This window comes from Cryptomeria japonica, chromosome 7 (genome assembly GCF_030272615.1).
Source record: "Cryptomeria japonica chromosome 7, Sugi_1.0, whole genome shotgun sequence".
Lineage (NCBI taxonomy): Eukaryota > Viridiplantae > Streptophyta > Pinopsida > Cupressales > Cupressaceae > Cryptomeria > Cryptomeria japonica.
In genome coordinates this window covers 198,790,206-198,806,985 of record NC_081411.1, presented here as the reverse complement: position 1 = coordinate 198,806,985, position 16,780 = coordinate 198,790,206, and positions in this window count along the sequence as shown.

Here is a 16,780-nt window from a genome sequence, read left to right as displayed (position 1 = left end):
TTGTATTAGAAGCATAATCTGATCATAATCATTATTCTACAGTCCAAAACAATATTAATATCAACCAACCAATACAATATCAAATCCATCATATCATTTTACAACCCTTTGAACATTAATCAAGACCAAAACAATGCATTATGCTATCCCGGTTAATGACAGTTTGATATACCCGTGCTCAGTTATTAATAACTTTAAAACCTGACATATTTGGAAGATCGCTTCAGTGAGGCTGTAGAAAACTAGGTTTCTAAAACAATATCCAAAATTGAGAATGATCCAATGGTTCATTTGAAATTTATTCCCTTTGTACCGAGACCTTTTTGATTGTTACAGAAAAAACAAGAAATGTGCATACCCAGTCCGCCTAGGGCATCAAATATCTCATGAAATACTTAACCAATAACATTGAAACTGAATTCATTTGAAAAATAGTTCAAACCTCTATCAAACACCAAATTTACAACAATTTCCAATGGTGAAATCAAAATATTTTAGTGAAACTCTCCACAAACCCCAATTTGGAGGGTTTTTTGATAGTTTTCACCAAATCTTGCATAACTTGCTTCAAAATGATTGAAATTGAATGAAACCAAAGGGAAAACAAAGTTAAATCATGCCATTATCATATCCAATACATTTCCAATGGATACAAATGATTTTTCATAAAGAAAAACGTGAATGATCAGACTGCAATACCCAGAAAACAATGTGGAGTGTGTAAAAACTTCAAATATTATTCATTTCCTTCCTCCAATATTACACACACCCATTGGATTCGACCAAATGATGGTTTTTATAACCTCCAAACATCCATATGGCAGTTACAACTACCTAAGACCAATTACATTCTTGGTTTGCAACTTTATAATGCAATTTGTGCTTGACAACTTTTTTCACATAATTGAAAATTTTGACATTTTGATAAATATGACCCCTAATCTTTGCTTGTGCACTTGAAATACATTTAGGTGGACTCAAAACAAAATTTTTCATTCTATTTACCCTTCCATGGGAATATTTTCACAATGTGACCTCCTACACCATATTAGGACTCAAATACACATCTTGAGCAAATGTCTTACAATGCTTCACAAAATGACTCAAAATACATTAAAATTACCATATAAACTCAAATATGAGTGAAATGATTCATGACATGATATTTAACCTCCTGGTGTATGTCTGGGTTAGGTTCTCCTGCACTATTAATGTGTTAAGAAAATTTGATAAAGAGGTTGTTAGATCTGATAAAATGAGTTGATATATTTGATAAATGATTTCAGATCTGATATAAGTTTGTTTTTGGTTTAAACTGTTAATTGGTATTAATACTAATTCACCCCCCCTCTAAGTATTAACCAGATCCTCATAGGGTTAACAGATGCATGTTGGTATTATGGTTGGGAGAATGCTTTGTCCATTGGTTTCAAGAGAGGATAGAGTGTAGTTATACTTTTCCATTTCAGAAGTTTGTAGACCTAATCAGATAGAGATAGTTGGAGTAGAGAACCTGAGAAAAGACACGAAGACCAAATATGAATAAATCAGTGTTACATTGCAAAGGCAAAAGGATAAGGAAAACAACTATCATTTTCTTGTTGTGATAGCAATTTTGAAGAGGAACAACCCAAATTTCAAAATGAAAGGAGGAGGACAAGGTGTTGAGGTAGTGACTAGGATACATCAAAGCATGAAGTATTAGATTCAAGGTGACAAGACAATTAGATGGCTAGTTTTCTTTGATAAGTTGAAACCAAAAGTGAAAATGAAGACCAATATTAGTTGTTTCAAAGAGGACAAGAGGTAGCACTTATAAGGCATCAAGGAGGACCTTTCAGTAATCGGTACCTATTACAACCCTTAATTCAAGAGGGCTTTTAGTTTTCATTTGGTCGAGAGTATGGTGCAGGAGCACCTGATGCACTTTATGCCCTCGTGAGGCCATCATGTAAATATTTGTTTTAATTTGCATTTAGGTCATTTCATAAGGTCATTTAGACCATATTATACATATTTGAGTCAGACAATAGGTCATTAGGTTCGTTTGAGTTCATTTTGTAAAAAATTACAAATTCTTGTGAAAGTTGTCATGTTGTCAAAGTACAAAAAAACAAGAGTGGAAGTTGAAGAGTCAAGGGGTACTATAAGTTGGTTGGTGGTTTTTAATTGATCAAAAGAAAGATGTAAATTTTTTAAAAGGCTTCGTATGGTCGACCACAAGGTGGGTGGTCATTTAGATGCCAATTGGAATCAATAAACTCATGTTTTCTTAAAAAATATGACGGTAATTTCTGTTGCATGGCCATATATGGACCTGAAACTCAAATTGTTGGAAAGATAATTTAATTTTAGATACTTTTTTTTGTTACCAGTCTAAAAGATAGGTTCATTTGATGTGTCTAACAAGGTAATATTTTCAGCAACCTTGTTTAGAAATTAAGGTTCCAGTTTTGAGGAAAAATTCATATCTTTAGTTTCCAACGTTGAAAACCCTTCAAAATTTATGAGAAAGTATTTTTTTAAGGTTTTTGATGATTTCCCAAGGTTTCAAGAACTATGAAGAAGGTTTTCTATGCTTATCTTGATGCCCTAGTTGATTTTTGTTCATGTTTTAATTAAAGAATGATGCATAGATGATGGGTTTTGATAGAAAACTCTTGGTGAATGATTTTTGAGAGTTGGAGTAATCTGTACGAACCCTATGTGGCATGTTTCAACCTTTGGAATAGGTGTTTATGGCCAGGAGAGCATGGAACTAGTAAACCCTCATTGTATGCAAGCCTAGATAGGCCAAAATGTAAGAGTGTTTCCATTTATAAAAAAATGTTTATTTGGTCAATTTGAGGTTTTTGTAGACTTTTGAAAAAAACATTTGTGTTTGGGTTGAAGGATTTCACATGGTTGCTTTATGAAAGTGGCCTAATTAAATCTAGGAAGCAGAGGACAACAAATTTTTAAGGCTTGTGTTTCAAAACAAACCTACCTAACGTTTTGATACATTTAAAGAAGCCAAATGGGTACTAAAATATTTTTTTACAGTCGGAATATCAAGTATTATTCAAAATTTGTAAAGGACAGTTCCTATTTGAAGGGTTACTAGAGTCTAGGCCTAATGGTGTGGATAGCATAGTTGTTGGAATAATCAGTACTTTGGAGAGTTGCCAATGGTGTGTAGATGTTTTATTTAATTGACCTAATGTGTTCCCAAATTATTTTTGAGACATTGAGTCCTTAATTTATGTTTGTGGCCTATGAGGCATAATGGCTTTGGGAAGAGAAATTTGGAGTTTATAAAGAGTTAATATGGTGAAGGGTTGCTTGGAAAAAATCCTAAGAAGGATCCTTATCTATTGTGAAGCCTTGAAGTGACAAGGTTCTTTCCTTGAGAGAGAAGAGTTCTACATGGTTTCTTGATTGAGTCATGAGCCCATTGTTGTGAAATATGCATACTTGTTGTTGATCGGAACTCTGCCTCTCCATCAATTTGTTGTTTTTATTGGCTCATGGTTAATGTTAGAACATAATGTTATCAAGGGTCATATATCCTTATAACATTTAGATGTTGTTCTAAAATAAGGTTATAAAACCTTATCTATTATATGCTTTATTAAACATATCCCATTTGAAATAATTATAATATAATAACTCCTATATTATTAGTTATTTATGAATGGTTGTTCTTGAAAGTGTGACTAACATTGCCACCCTTCTTTCTCTAATTAAGGATGTTGTCTCTCATTAGAAACTACATGAATTTGGAGATTTTATGGTGAGTAATATCACTATGTGTGGTAGGTATCATAGGCCATGTGGAAGTAAGGAGAAGTATCTCAATGTTCAGTCTATTTATGATATAACATATTTTGTAAGTGTTTTAATAAAATGATGATTTATGAGGTTTTACACCCCAAAGGTATTTTCCCATGTATATCTTGTATAATGTGTAAATTTATTGTTGTGTGATTCTCATCTTATTTATTTATATTTGTTTTATCCTAAGATCCTAATTTCTAAAACTTAATGAAAGAGGGTTCCTTATTTTAGTAAGTAAAGGTTAAACATAAATTTCATTTTCTATTTCCTTGTTCCCTCCATTTTAAATAGGATATCCATGAGAGATTGTGTAGTAAACTTGTAGACCTCATAGATAGGAAGCCAAGGATGATAGGATAAAACAAAATAATTTACTTATTTTAATATATATTTGTAACCTTAAGAGAAAAAGCATTGACATAGTATACTTCTTTATTATTTCTTTTATTTTTCATATGGTAGGAAAAGTTAAGAGAAAAATAAGAAAACAATTTCCAGTTATATACCCGTGTCTGTGGTGAACAAAGTAGTGCCAAACTATGGGCTGTATTTGAAAATAATGAAACTCGATCTTCAAACATGTTCTTCCAAAATTACATTTTCACAAGTAGATTTGAGTTTTTTTTCAAAATTTACATCATGTATTATTTCTTTTGTTTTCAAAATTTACATTTTCACAAGTAGATTTGAGATTGGAAGTCGATGTGGTCTTAATGGGAGTGTGATATCAACAGTAGATATACTGCATGACAAAAGATAAGTATTAAAATATAATCTATTTTGATTTTGAACATTCATTGGGTAACTGCATGGCATTTCTTTCTCGTCAGATAAGTGAAATAATTAATATTTTTTTTCATATTATAATTCTTCTCTTTCAGATATATATTTTTTATATTAGAGATCGAGAGTCCAAAAGTAAAATGGAGAGTTTAGACAAAACTAGAGAGCGGGGGGGCAGGGCCTCAACCGCTAAACTGTGCAGCCAGAGAGAGAACTATATACATTTATCTCTAACTAAACAAAAAAAGGGACGCAACAGAGTATAGCACTATTGGAGAACCTCATCTTGGTCCTCCAACCATGTGGTCCAGCCTTGTTCTCTTTCCATCCAGACCACCTTCTTTCTTGCTAGGATCTGGGAGTACATCTCTATCCTATTGAAGGGAGGAGGCCTATTGTCATGTAGATCCTTTATTAGCTTCTTCACTGCCTTATCAAAGGAGGTCTAATTCTCTGCAAGCCTAGCCCATTCGTACCCATCTTGCATCTCATAAACAAACATGGTCACTCTGCCATCTTTGAGGAATCACAAGAGCTTGTTTCTTTCGATGTTCATCAGAAAACAAACCTACACAACAATTTTGTAATGTCTGAGTTTTTTTAAAAACTCAGTACGTTCCCTTGTAATACCTTAGAACTTCTCCTCATTCCTAAGTTTCCAAATAAACCAGAGAATGTAAGAAGATAGAATTTACCAAACTAGATTAGTATCTTTCCTTAGTCCTTGAATAAAACCAGTAACTATATCAAGAGTGTAAACACATTCTGTAATAGAAATTCTAAACAGTAGCCAAATTTCTCTAGAAAAAGGGCAGTCAAAGAAGATGTGGTGCACGGTCTCAAGTTTTCTGCAAATAGAATACCAGTCATATGCAGCCGATTTATTCCTAATGGGTAACTTGTCCAATATAAGTTGCCATCTGAAGCATTTGACCTTAGGGAGGATGGGCGACCGCCAAAGCTTCTCAAATGTTTTCTGCCAAGTGTGAGGGGTATGGTTAACGTACCATAGAGTGTTGATATGTTCAATCACCGAAGTATCACTATTGAGCAGGGTATAGATAGACTTGGCTTTGATCTTGGGGAGGGTGGAGCTATCCTTTTATAGGAATGTAAGGTATCTATGGACGTCTACTTGGGTGTTTTTAGGGAGATTAAGGGGAGTGCATGCATTTTTTATCATGTTGTATGTCTTCTTATGTGATGCAGGGAGATCATATTTAGTGCTAAGAGCCTCCCAGCTGATAAGGTCATCATGTTCTGGAATATCCATAATATACTTGATTCCTTTATTATGCTAGTGCTTAGCAGAACAACCTTAGGTTAAAGCAAGGGGTTTGGAGTTATGATGTAGGTTCCACCATATTGACCTTTCACCATGGAGGGTATTGTCACAGTTGATGCTCGAGTTGTTAATAAGACCACACACATGCTCCCATGCTTTCCAGATTGATTTAAACACCCAGGTGCCTTAGACAGACACAAGGAAACCACCTGCAATTAAATCACTGAATGGGAGGGCTTTCCAAGTTTTGGCAGTTCTGGGAACACTAGTTTGTATGTTGTTCCTAATGAGGATTTTCCAGGGTTCTTGTCCTTCAAGTGAGTGAAATATCCATTTGGCTGCAAGGGAGATACCTTGCAGCCTAAGATCCTTGAGGCCTAGCCCACCAAGTTTTTTATCCAAGTGGCACCAGGTCCACTTGACCACGTGAGCTTTTCTTTTACCCTTACCATCAGACCATAGGAATCATCTGATAGCCCTTTGGATTTCAAAGACTTGGTAGTTGTTGAACATCCACACCAAGGAGTAGTATATGTTGTAGGAAGATAGGATTTTTTGGCAGACTTGAATCATGCTAGCAAGGGAGAGGACCCTATTGTCCCACTTGTTGAGTTTACTATCTATTTTCCCCTTGACCCAACCCCACATGTCTTTAAGAGAGGGAGATACAGAAAAGGGGATACCAAGATAACGGACTAGTTTATTTGGTCCTCCCCAAGCATATCCAAACTGGTGAAGCCAGTATAGAGGATTATCCTTCCACCCAAGTAAAGTGGATTTGGTGCTAGATATCCAGGCTCCAGATGCTCTATCAAAAATGTCAAGTTTTTTATTAAGGGAATCAATATTGTGCCTTGAGAGCTTCAAGAACAGCGAGGTATCATTAGCAAACTAGATGTTGATCAGTTCAGAGTCGTTCGGCATAGTAATGCCTTGGACACGAGAGGATAGGGTGTCATCTCTAAGGAGATAGTATAGAGCATCTGATGCAATGACAAATAGAGCAGGGGCAAGGGGGCAGCCCTACCTAATTGATCTAGACAGAGGAATAGGCTGGGAGAGGGTCCCATTGACATCGATCAGGGCAGATGCGTCCTTGAGGAGGATTCGAACATAATCACAAAACTCACTAGGAAAGCCAAGGGCTGAGAGCATCATGAGGATGAAGTCCCATTCTGCCCTGTCATAAGCTTTCTCAAAGTCAACAAGGAACATGGTGGCATCTTGGTTTGAGGTTCTAGTCCATTCCATGGATTCCCAACTCGTTACAAGATTCTCCAAGATGTATCTGCCTTTAATGAAACCTTTTTGGGAAGAGAAAATGGATTTGGGGTGGATCTTATCAAGGTGAGAGGCTAAGGCTTTGGCTAGGATTTTGTAGGACATGTTGAGGAGGGTGATTGGCCTCCAATTTTTAATTAGGGCTTTGTCCCCCTCTTTTGGAGTAAGCTTAATAATACCCCTATTTATGAACTCCCCCAGGGTGCTAGTGTCAAGGGATTCATTGTAGATGTCATAGAGGTCATTGGAGATCTAGTCAATGTTGGTTTTGTAGAATTCAGCAGGAAGTCCATCAGGGGCTGAGGCCTTGTTATCCTTGAGAGCCATAATGGCATCCTTGATTTCTTGCATGGTTAGCTTAGTTTTGAGGAGGCTAGCTTCATCCTCAGAGATTATATTAGGAATAATGGTCCTACATTTGGTATGAGCATCTATCAAGGCCTCATTATCCTCTAAGGTAAACAAAATCTTGTAAAATACTTCAAAGGCTTCTTTGATATCATTGATATCCAAGAGTTCCTTATCATCTACCATTATTCTATCTAATTTTTCTCTAGTCTTATTTTGCTTGAGCAGATTAAAGAATATTTTGGAGCCTTTATCACCAAACTGGAGTGAGTGGTTGCGGACTCTGATGAAAGCACCTCTGTTTTTAACCTGCTGGTGTTTTCTAATGATATTTCTAGCCTCAGAGACGTGTTTGGCCAAGGTAGGGGAAGAGGGCTGCAGTTGAATTTCATGTTCTAGGGAGTGAAGCTAAAGAGTAAGGGCTTTTTCTATGAATCTAAAGTCCTTGGCTTTTTTCCGGCCAATGGTTTGGAGAAGATTCTGCTAGGAGGAAATGTTCCTCTACCATCTGAGAGTGTGGCATAGGGGGAGATGTGATTGCAAATTGAAGACTCTAACTATTTTGATGGCATTTAGGACATCCTCATCTTGCAGCAAGGAGGTGTTAAGTAAAAAATTCTTATTGCGAGGGTGGCTAGGGGTGATGGAGTTCCTGATGTTAATGATGGCTAAAATGGAGAAGTGATCAGACAAGGTATTTGGTAAGACTGCAACCACATTCCCAAAATAGTTGGGGGAAAAGGATTAAAAGTCCTTATTAGCATAGAATCTATCTAGCCTAGAGTAGATCCTATTAGTGTTTTGCTAAAAGTTGCACCAGGTGTGCCATAGGTTAGGGGTATCAGGTTTGGTGCCTTCCAAGGGGTCAAACAATTGCAGATGTTGTTTAAACATGTCCCAGTGAGGTCTTTCTGAGGTTTTCCATTCAAATGGAAGTCCCCCAGCCTTGTCATCCTAGGATTCAGTCATATTAAAATCTCCAGCCATGACCCAGGGGATATTTGGGAGGGATGTTAGCCAATTCCAGAGGGATATTCTTTCCTTATAATCGTTAGATGCATATATGGAGCATATGCCAAAGCAAGTTCCTTTAACATCTAAAGTAGCCCAAGCTACTCTATTACAGGGGGAGGTTCCTTTATCCTTGAGGTACATTGTCCATTTAGGGGCAATAAGAAGACTAACTCCTCCCTTTCCTCTCAGGTGGTTGGTACAGACTTTGATTGCATCTCTCCAAATGAAGTCAAGTGTAGTGTCGAGGGACAACCCAACAGATTTAAGTTCTTGTAACATCAGAAAGTCTAGGTTTTTATGATAGTCTAGAAATCTTTTAATAACAAATTTCCTATCAGGCGACTCAAGGCCTCGAATGTTCCATGATATGTACTTCATGAAACTGGAGGATTTAATGGGGGATAGTAGGGAGACCGTGTTGATCTCCAGACTTCTTCTTGTTTTTGGAGCCCACAGGCCTACCTTTCTTTTTATTTAAGGAGTATCCTTTCATAAGGTCCTCATCATCTTCACTGGTTTCGGGAGTCTCAGCTCTAATTTTTGAATTTCCTCATATGTCAGACCTAGACAACTGGGAGCCTAGAAAGCCAGGGATCATTGTGCTAGATCTAATTTCATCTAGACCCTTATTGGCATAAATAACTTCTAGAATATGATTATCCTCTAGTTCTTTGAGCATCGATACAGTCGAGGGATTGATGGTGCTAGTATCAGAAATAAGTCCTACAAGTGAAGAGGAGACCGATTGCATGGGGGTTCCGGATCTAAGGATCATTGTCGGGTTATTACTAATGCTAGCATTATCATCACCACGATTGGGGTTTTCTGGAATTTTTACCATATTTCTAACCACAAAGTTGATAGGGGATTGTGCAGGGTCCTGGGGTTTATGATTAGAGGCCAATTGGTTGGTGGTTGAGCGGCTAAGATTTAGGGCATTGTGAGAGGTAGTTTTATGTCTTCATTTCCTTGAAGTAACAAGTTGAAAGAAATCGGAGGGTGATTCTACAAGGTCTTATGGAGGGTTCGAAACAGGGATGAGGGGTTCAGGGGCCAGAGGTGCGTGATCGGGCTTGATAGGGTTTACCTCATTAGGAATGGGATTAGGATCTATGGACATCACGTTAGCAAAGTGGAGAGGAGGAGAATTTAGGTCATTAATATTTTTAGGGTTTACAAAAGTCTCAATTGAATTATGTTTTTGCTTCCTGCGACTAATAATTGGGCAGTTTTTACGAATATGCCCTTCATTCTTCCAGAGAAAACATGCATTCAATCCTCCAAGCATTTCAACTAGACAGACGAATGTGTCTCCATTAATATCTAGGTTTAAAGATGGTGGGTTGTCGATTCTAGGCTTAATTGAGACAAGTATTCTTGCGTCAAGGTTGGGTACCAACCGAGTAGTTTCATCAATCCGAATTATTTTGCCAAATGGTTCCATTAATTGTGGAAGAAAACGCCATAGAAAGGGAGGGACATCTTTGAGGATGACCCATCTAGGAGAGGATAGTGTGAGGACTTCCTCATTAACCGCCTCCAGAGACTAGGCTAGGGCTCGAAAGGAGGTATTCCCAACCGTCCAGTACTAGCATTTAAGTGCTTCCAATTGGGATTCATGCAAGTTAAAGAAAATAAGAATAAGACCTCTCTGCATTTGTCTACAGAACGTGATTTTAAGCCCTAATTTAAGATTCCAGAGATTGTGAAACCAATCGTCTACAAATTTCCTAGGTGGGCATTTTTGAGCATCAACACAGGCAAAAAATATAGCAATGTCACATAACCTACGCTTTTCTGAGGCAATTTCATTCAACATTTCAATATTTGGCGAAATGCAGAAGGGGTCCGAGGTATTGCAAGGGGACTTACCGTCCTTACTGGGTCCTTCGTCTGCAGGAGCCTTCAAGAATTGCAGCGACGAGCGGACTCCATTCCCAGGAGGGGCGATGGTCTTAGCGAAAGTCTTTTTTAAGGTTGGGATTGTCTGCAGCGTGGGTTTAGAGTTATTAATGTTAACTCCGTCTGACTTTGGCTCCATTGGAAACCAGGGTTAGGATCGCGCGGGATGAGCAGATGGGTGGAGTTAACCGAATGAATTGTTTGTAGAGCAGAGTAATTAAAACACAGAGCAGGCAAAGCAAGTGGGTGAGGTAAGAAGTGCAAACCGAGTGGAGGAGTTTAACTCCTCCACGTAGATGCCAAGGTACCCCCGTCAGCGCCTGAGTGCCTCGATCCTGCTTCCACCTTCAAGGAGCGATCATGGTCGAAAGCACCAAAAAAATGTAGAGCTCCTCCTCTCCATTATTGCTATTAGATCATATTATCGTGTTCTCTTTCAGATATTTTCAATCTATTAATTAGTATGATGAATATTGTTTTCATACTATTAATTCATTGCTCGATTTAGCGAATCAAGTTGATTTTATTTGGTGAAACCTTATGAAATAAAATGTAAGTTAATTTTCACCTTATATTAATAGTATATTCTGATCTTATTGGAGTGGCATTAGATAGAGGAGGAAAATGAAAATATGTTGAAGATTGATTTTTACTTTTCTAATTAGATGAATTCATGATTATTATATAATCATTTTACATATATATATATATATATATATACAATAAAAGTGACATAACCACTGAATTTTGCTGACTTTTATATTTTTGAATAGATCACTTCTCTAATAATTTAAAATGTAAATATTTAATTTAATTTCTTTTTCAACATTAATTTAAATTTTCTAAAAATTAAAACATAAAAGTATAAATTAAAAAATATTAAAATATAAAATTTAAATATATAATTTTCTTAACCTTGTCAATTATTTCACAAACAAGATCATTAGTATTATTCATGATAGCCTCCAAAGTTTAGAATAAACTCCAGTGTCTATTTTGTTGTTCAACCCTCATTTTTTAAGTGTAGATGAATTAAAAAAAAAAACTTAAAACTTTACCCAAAAATTAACATGAATACCTTTCATCTCAATGAAAATGGACCAGAACAAAAACAGTTTAAAAGAACGAAATATTAAAATATTATTAATCAAAAGGACAGAAAAAAAAATTCCATTCCTATTTTGAGTCATATGTTTCACAATGTAGTAAGGAAATGATTTACTCATCAAGCATTACATACAAAGACTTAGCACGTCCATAAATCATTGCGAAAACAACAGTCCCCAATGATCCATGCTTGTACATATTACTATAAACAAAGACACAATAGACATAATATATCGGATTCATAGAGCAATCACATTCTTCTATTTGCTTTGTAAGCAGCAGAGGGAGTAGGGATTACTGTGCCCTACTCCAGGACTATGACCATCTTGATGACTCATCGTGGGTGGTGCAACAAAATCATTCTCATTGCCATATTTGATGTTCTTGCTTCTTGGAGGCCACAGAAATCCTTTAAGCTTGCTGTCTCTGTCTGATTAGCAGTGGAGGTCACAGAAATGATTGGAGCGAGATCTGGTGAAGGTATTAGGATTGCTGGATTGGGTACCACAATTGGCCTACCTTCACAAAGTAGAATAACACAAGAAAGGAAGGAGATAGAAACAATGAAAGCAATACCAGTTTTCATCTTGACAGATAAAAGAAGAAACTGAAACCAACTATATTAGCAATGGTAGCAAAGACAGCAATTGGATAAGAGAAATGTAGAAACTCAAACCAGCTATATTAGCAAAGGTTGCAAAGACAGCAGTTGGATGGGAAAAATCCCTAAATAGCTTAACTCGTTGTATTTCTCTATACTCTGGCATAGTATTTATAGACTTATTTGGCTCAATATTCTTTGTAAAGGCACCGGCATAACACATGCCTAAGAAATTTTCTTTTCCGAAAGAATCGAACAGCATGTACCCTCCATTTAAGTCGTGAATTTCTGTTTTAGAGTTTTATAGTTTGAATTTTATTTGTTCAAAATATAGTTTTGGATAAAATACGAAAGCTATATGAAGAATAACGGAAGTTATTTTGAAGATGAAAATAAAATATATTGTTACTAAAAACTATAGAATAAAGAATTGTAAGTTAGTTGTATGAATTTAAGTGATGAAAATAATAATATATCAATTTTTATTAGATCATCTGGTGAAATCTAATTTTATGTTCATGACAAATATATGTAATAATTGACAAAATTTAAAAGCTGATTATAAATATTCAAAAAAATATTAATTTTTTATAAATATATTTCTTAATCTTAATAAGCATATATCTATTTATTATTCTTTATAAAAATTGATCATATTCTCTACAACAAATTTTTTGAGTTGAGATACCAATTCCATATTATTTTGAGATTTTCTATAAAATTATAGAAATGCATAAAGAAGATGCAATCAGTACTATATTACTACTAATGTTAATTATGTTATGCTTATGTATTCCAAGATGCTCAAGACCGACAAATCCCAAGGATGGAATCATTAGATTCTTAAAATATTGATTGAGAGCTCACGACAACGAAGAAATGAATATCAGCCTCACAAACATATACTTCGTCTATGTTTTTTCTAACCGACAACACATGCATCCTAGAGTCTCCTACTAATATTTTAATTATGCTTTTAGATAAGTGAATATACCCTCTACCGTTTTCTCTTATATAATACAACTGCATGTTCAAGCGACTTGGTTGTTTCGGGAATCTTTATTTCCAATTTTCAATTCGTCTTTACAAATGTTTAAATCTAACCTTTCTCCGAGAATTACCAAAAATAACATACCTTCTCTATTTAAATCAAACCTTGTCTTGGCGTTCCTATTTCCAATAGCTAATGGTAGTATAAAAGAGATCTTTCCTTAGGGAGGATAAAGGCTAAACAATAATAGAAATACTAAAATAACAAATATTATGTCAAATATCTGTAAAACCTTCTGCCATTCACAGCCAAACCTGTAACCGTAGCCACCAAGGTTTCATCCACTTAAAATTCAACAACATAAGCCCTCAAAACCCCTTTCTTCCACCCTTTGACAAACATTACCATGAGCAGAGAAGGGCCATGGAGTCTTTCCAAGAAGGGAACCATTCCCCAATCTACAATTTCCTGCCACACCTCCTTATTTTTCTTTCATTTATCAAAAGTGGGTTGTTCTTGCCTATTCTTGTCCCCACCCATAATGGTCTAGGTCGCCAATAGAAGCAAGAAATGGGCCACACAAGACAAGCCTCCAAACGGAAGCAGAACAGGGGCTAGACAAGAAGACAGAAAATCCAGGCACAAGGGAAGTTTCTAGATCTTCGAATAGGGAAATCAAAAGGAAACCATTTCCCCAACAACTTAATCAAATCATGATTGTTCTTCATTAAATACTGCAAGTGGATGGTATCATCATATGCCAGGTCGCACAAGTTTTTTGGGAAAGAGTCCTGATTGCTCCACCATTTTGCCACCATGTAGCCCATTGCCATATTGGCCAATAAATCCGTTGCTTTATTGCCTTCCCAAAATATGTGAGATATTTTGAATTCATCCAACTCTTTAATCATATCACAACAATCTTTGATCAAGTTGGCAATAGTCCAGCTAGGATCTGTACGCCCATTCAAACAATTGATAATGTTAAGTGAGTCAGATTCTAGCCAGACTTTTCTAAATCCTTCCCTTTTAGCCATGCGTATCCCTAAATAGACAGCGCTGGCCTCTGCAAAATGGTTGGACTAGGTACCCAGAGGGAGCGCCACCATAGAAACCAGTAGACCCATAGGATTCCTAGCCACTCCCCCACACCGAGCCGGCCCAGGATTCCCTTTAGCCGCCCCATCCACATTGATTTCGATCCATCCCATAGGGGGGGGGATGCCATAGAACATTATGTCTGCACTATTTAATTTTGTGCACAGGAATGGAGATATTCCAGCCAATTACATACCTTCTCTGTAATTCAAATACTATGCTACCATACTTGCACAACAAAAGGAAATCTAAATACTGCAACAAATCCATTTATTTAGGGTTAAAAGTACGTTAAGTTCACATTTACTTATGGATAATTTAGGGCTCACTTGGAATCAAGCAGAAAATGTGGTTAACATGTCATTATTATTGTTATTTTTAATAATATGATCATTAGACAGGTATATATTTTTTAATTCTATGTTATATATATTGACATATGATTTAAGATATTTTTTCTAGTTGTCTTTCTTCCTTTATTGTGAGACCTTAGTTATTGTGTTGGTGTAAATAATTATTCATCATGGATATTATTACACTTAAGTTTACTTAGGATAATGCATTTCATAATAGTTTGGGTATGAGACACTTGGGTGTTTGTGCCACATTGGGATAGTGTGTGTAGGAGAAATTCCACCTTTTATGGTGTTGATCTTGTTGTTACACTCCACTCTTGTTGTTACACTCCACATTCAATGGGTGATCCACCTCATGTGGACTATTATATTATTTCTCCTACCTACCCACACCTATTTCCTACCTACCCTTGTTTCTTATTGAGCCACATGTCATGTTTGTGTGCTCACATATCCCTAGCCTTGCCTATATAAGCAAGCTCATCTACATTGTATGTAACTATTGAATCATTATTATTGATCATTTTCTATTGATGAGAATACAGTTTATTCTTGTCCCATATTATGTCTCTATTTTGTACATTTCATTGAGCTCTTGATCTTGGCAAAATCTCACATGGTATCAGAGCCATTGGAGCTTCATTGATTTGTCTTGAAGAGGCATTATTGCGACGTCAAGAGACAGATCTGAGGAGCAACATCTTTTGGAGGCGTCCTAGACCAGATCCGACCCTGCCATTGCGTCCAGAAGGCCGTTTCCATGAATTTTGGTTATAAAGTTGGCCTATTTTGATGAGAAAATTTTTTTCTCCAATTTTGCTAGTATTGGACGAATTTCGAAAAATTTTACATATTTTTCAAAAAAAATAAATAAATTTTTTCTGAAATATTTTTTCAAAAATCAAAAAAAAAATAAAATTGAAAAATCATCAAAAAAAAAGATAAAATCAAAAAAAAAAAAAAAAGTTTTTGGGGGGTTCGCAGACCCCCCCGTACCTGCGTGTTGCAGGTTGCAGGTCTGCAGACACCATACCTGTCAGCCACGTACCTGCCGGACCGCCGTTGCCCGCGCCTCGTTCGGAATGCCGCTGCCATGTCACATCCTCCTCGCCGCCCCCGCCTGCCAAAGCCTGCCGCCGCACTGGTCTCTCCCAACGCTGCCGCCGCGCCCAGCTTCTGCGCCTGTCGGACTCCGCCGTCCCGAGCTCCCCCCGCTCTGGCCGTGTTCCTTCCAGAGCCCGTCGCCGCCACGTCCTCGCCGACCAGCAGCTTTGCAGCCTCCGGTGCCGCTGCCTGCGGAAACTGCTACCGGTACCTCCGCGGCCCACCTACCACCGCCAGCTCCTCGGCCACGTGGACTCAGCAGGACCCCGACGAAACCCGCGTCTGCCACGTGGCAAGTGGCCATTGGCCCGTGGGTACAAACCCTAACACAGTCAGCTTTCCATACGACACGTCACAGAGGCACGCAAACATCCATACGGCTACCACGCAGACGCCACGTGGATCGCCCAGTCAGCAAATCCGTACGGTACGGACACACAGTCACCTATACAGCCATCTGCCACGTCAGTTGTCCATACGGTACGGACGCCCAATCAGCAGAGGGCGAAGTTTTTGCGATGGTCATACGGCCATCAAATTTAACCCAGTGACTTGTTGACGTCAGCGCCACGTCAGCATTTTTAAAAAATTTGGCAGGCCCCTCTCATTTGCATTTTTTATTTTGTAGTTCAACTTCAAATGGCCATAACTTGCTCATTTTTGCTCCTTTTTGGGTGCAATGTTTTTTGAAATGGGCTAAAATTTCATACTCTCCGCAGTGGTGAAGAAATTTTTTGATTTTCATGCACGGATGTTTCAGAAAATGCACTTTTTGGTGACTGTACCTAAGTAATCCCAGTTTTTGCAACTTCAAAGGCTTCGTTTGGGGTCATACAACCTCCTTTTCAGGTGCCGTTTTTTTTTAAAGTGCGTATTTTTTCATCTACTTTCACATGATACTATCAGATTGATTCCATTGTAAGTAGAAATTATACTTTTAGATTTTGGCCATTTTTGGCTCTCTTGGTACTTGTATATTTGCTTGAATCTCAATTAGATTCATTGCACTATTGATTGAAGTCTCTTGTATCTCATTTGAAAAGTTGTAAAATTTGCATCATAAGTCCACTTTGCCTTGTTTTGCAAGTGGCTCA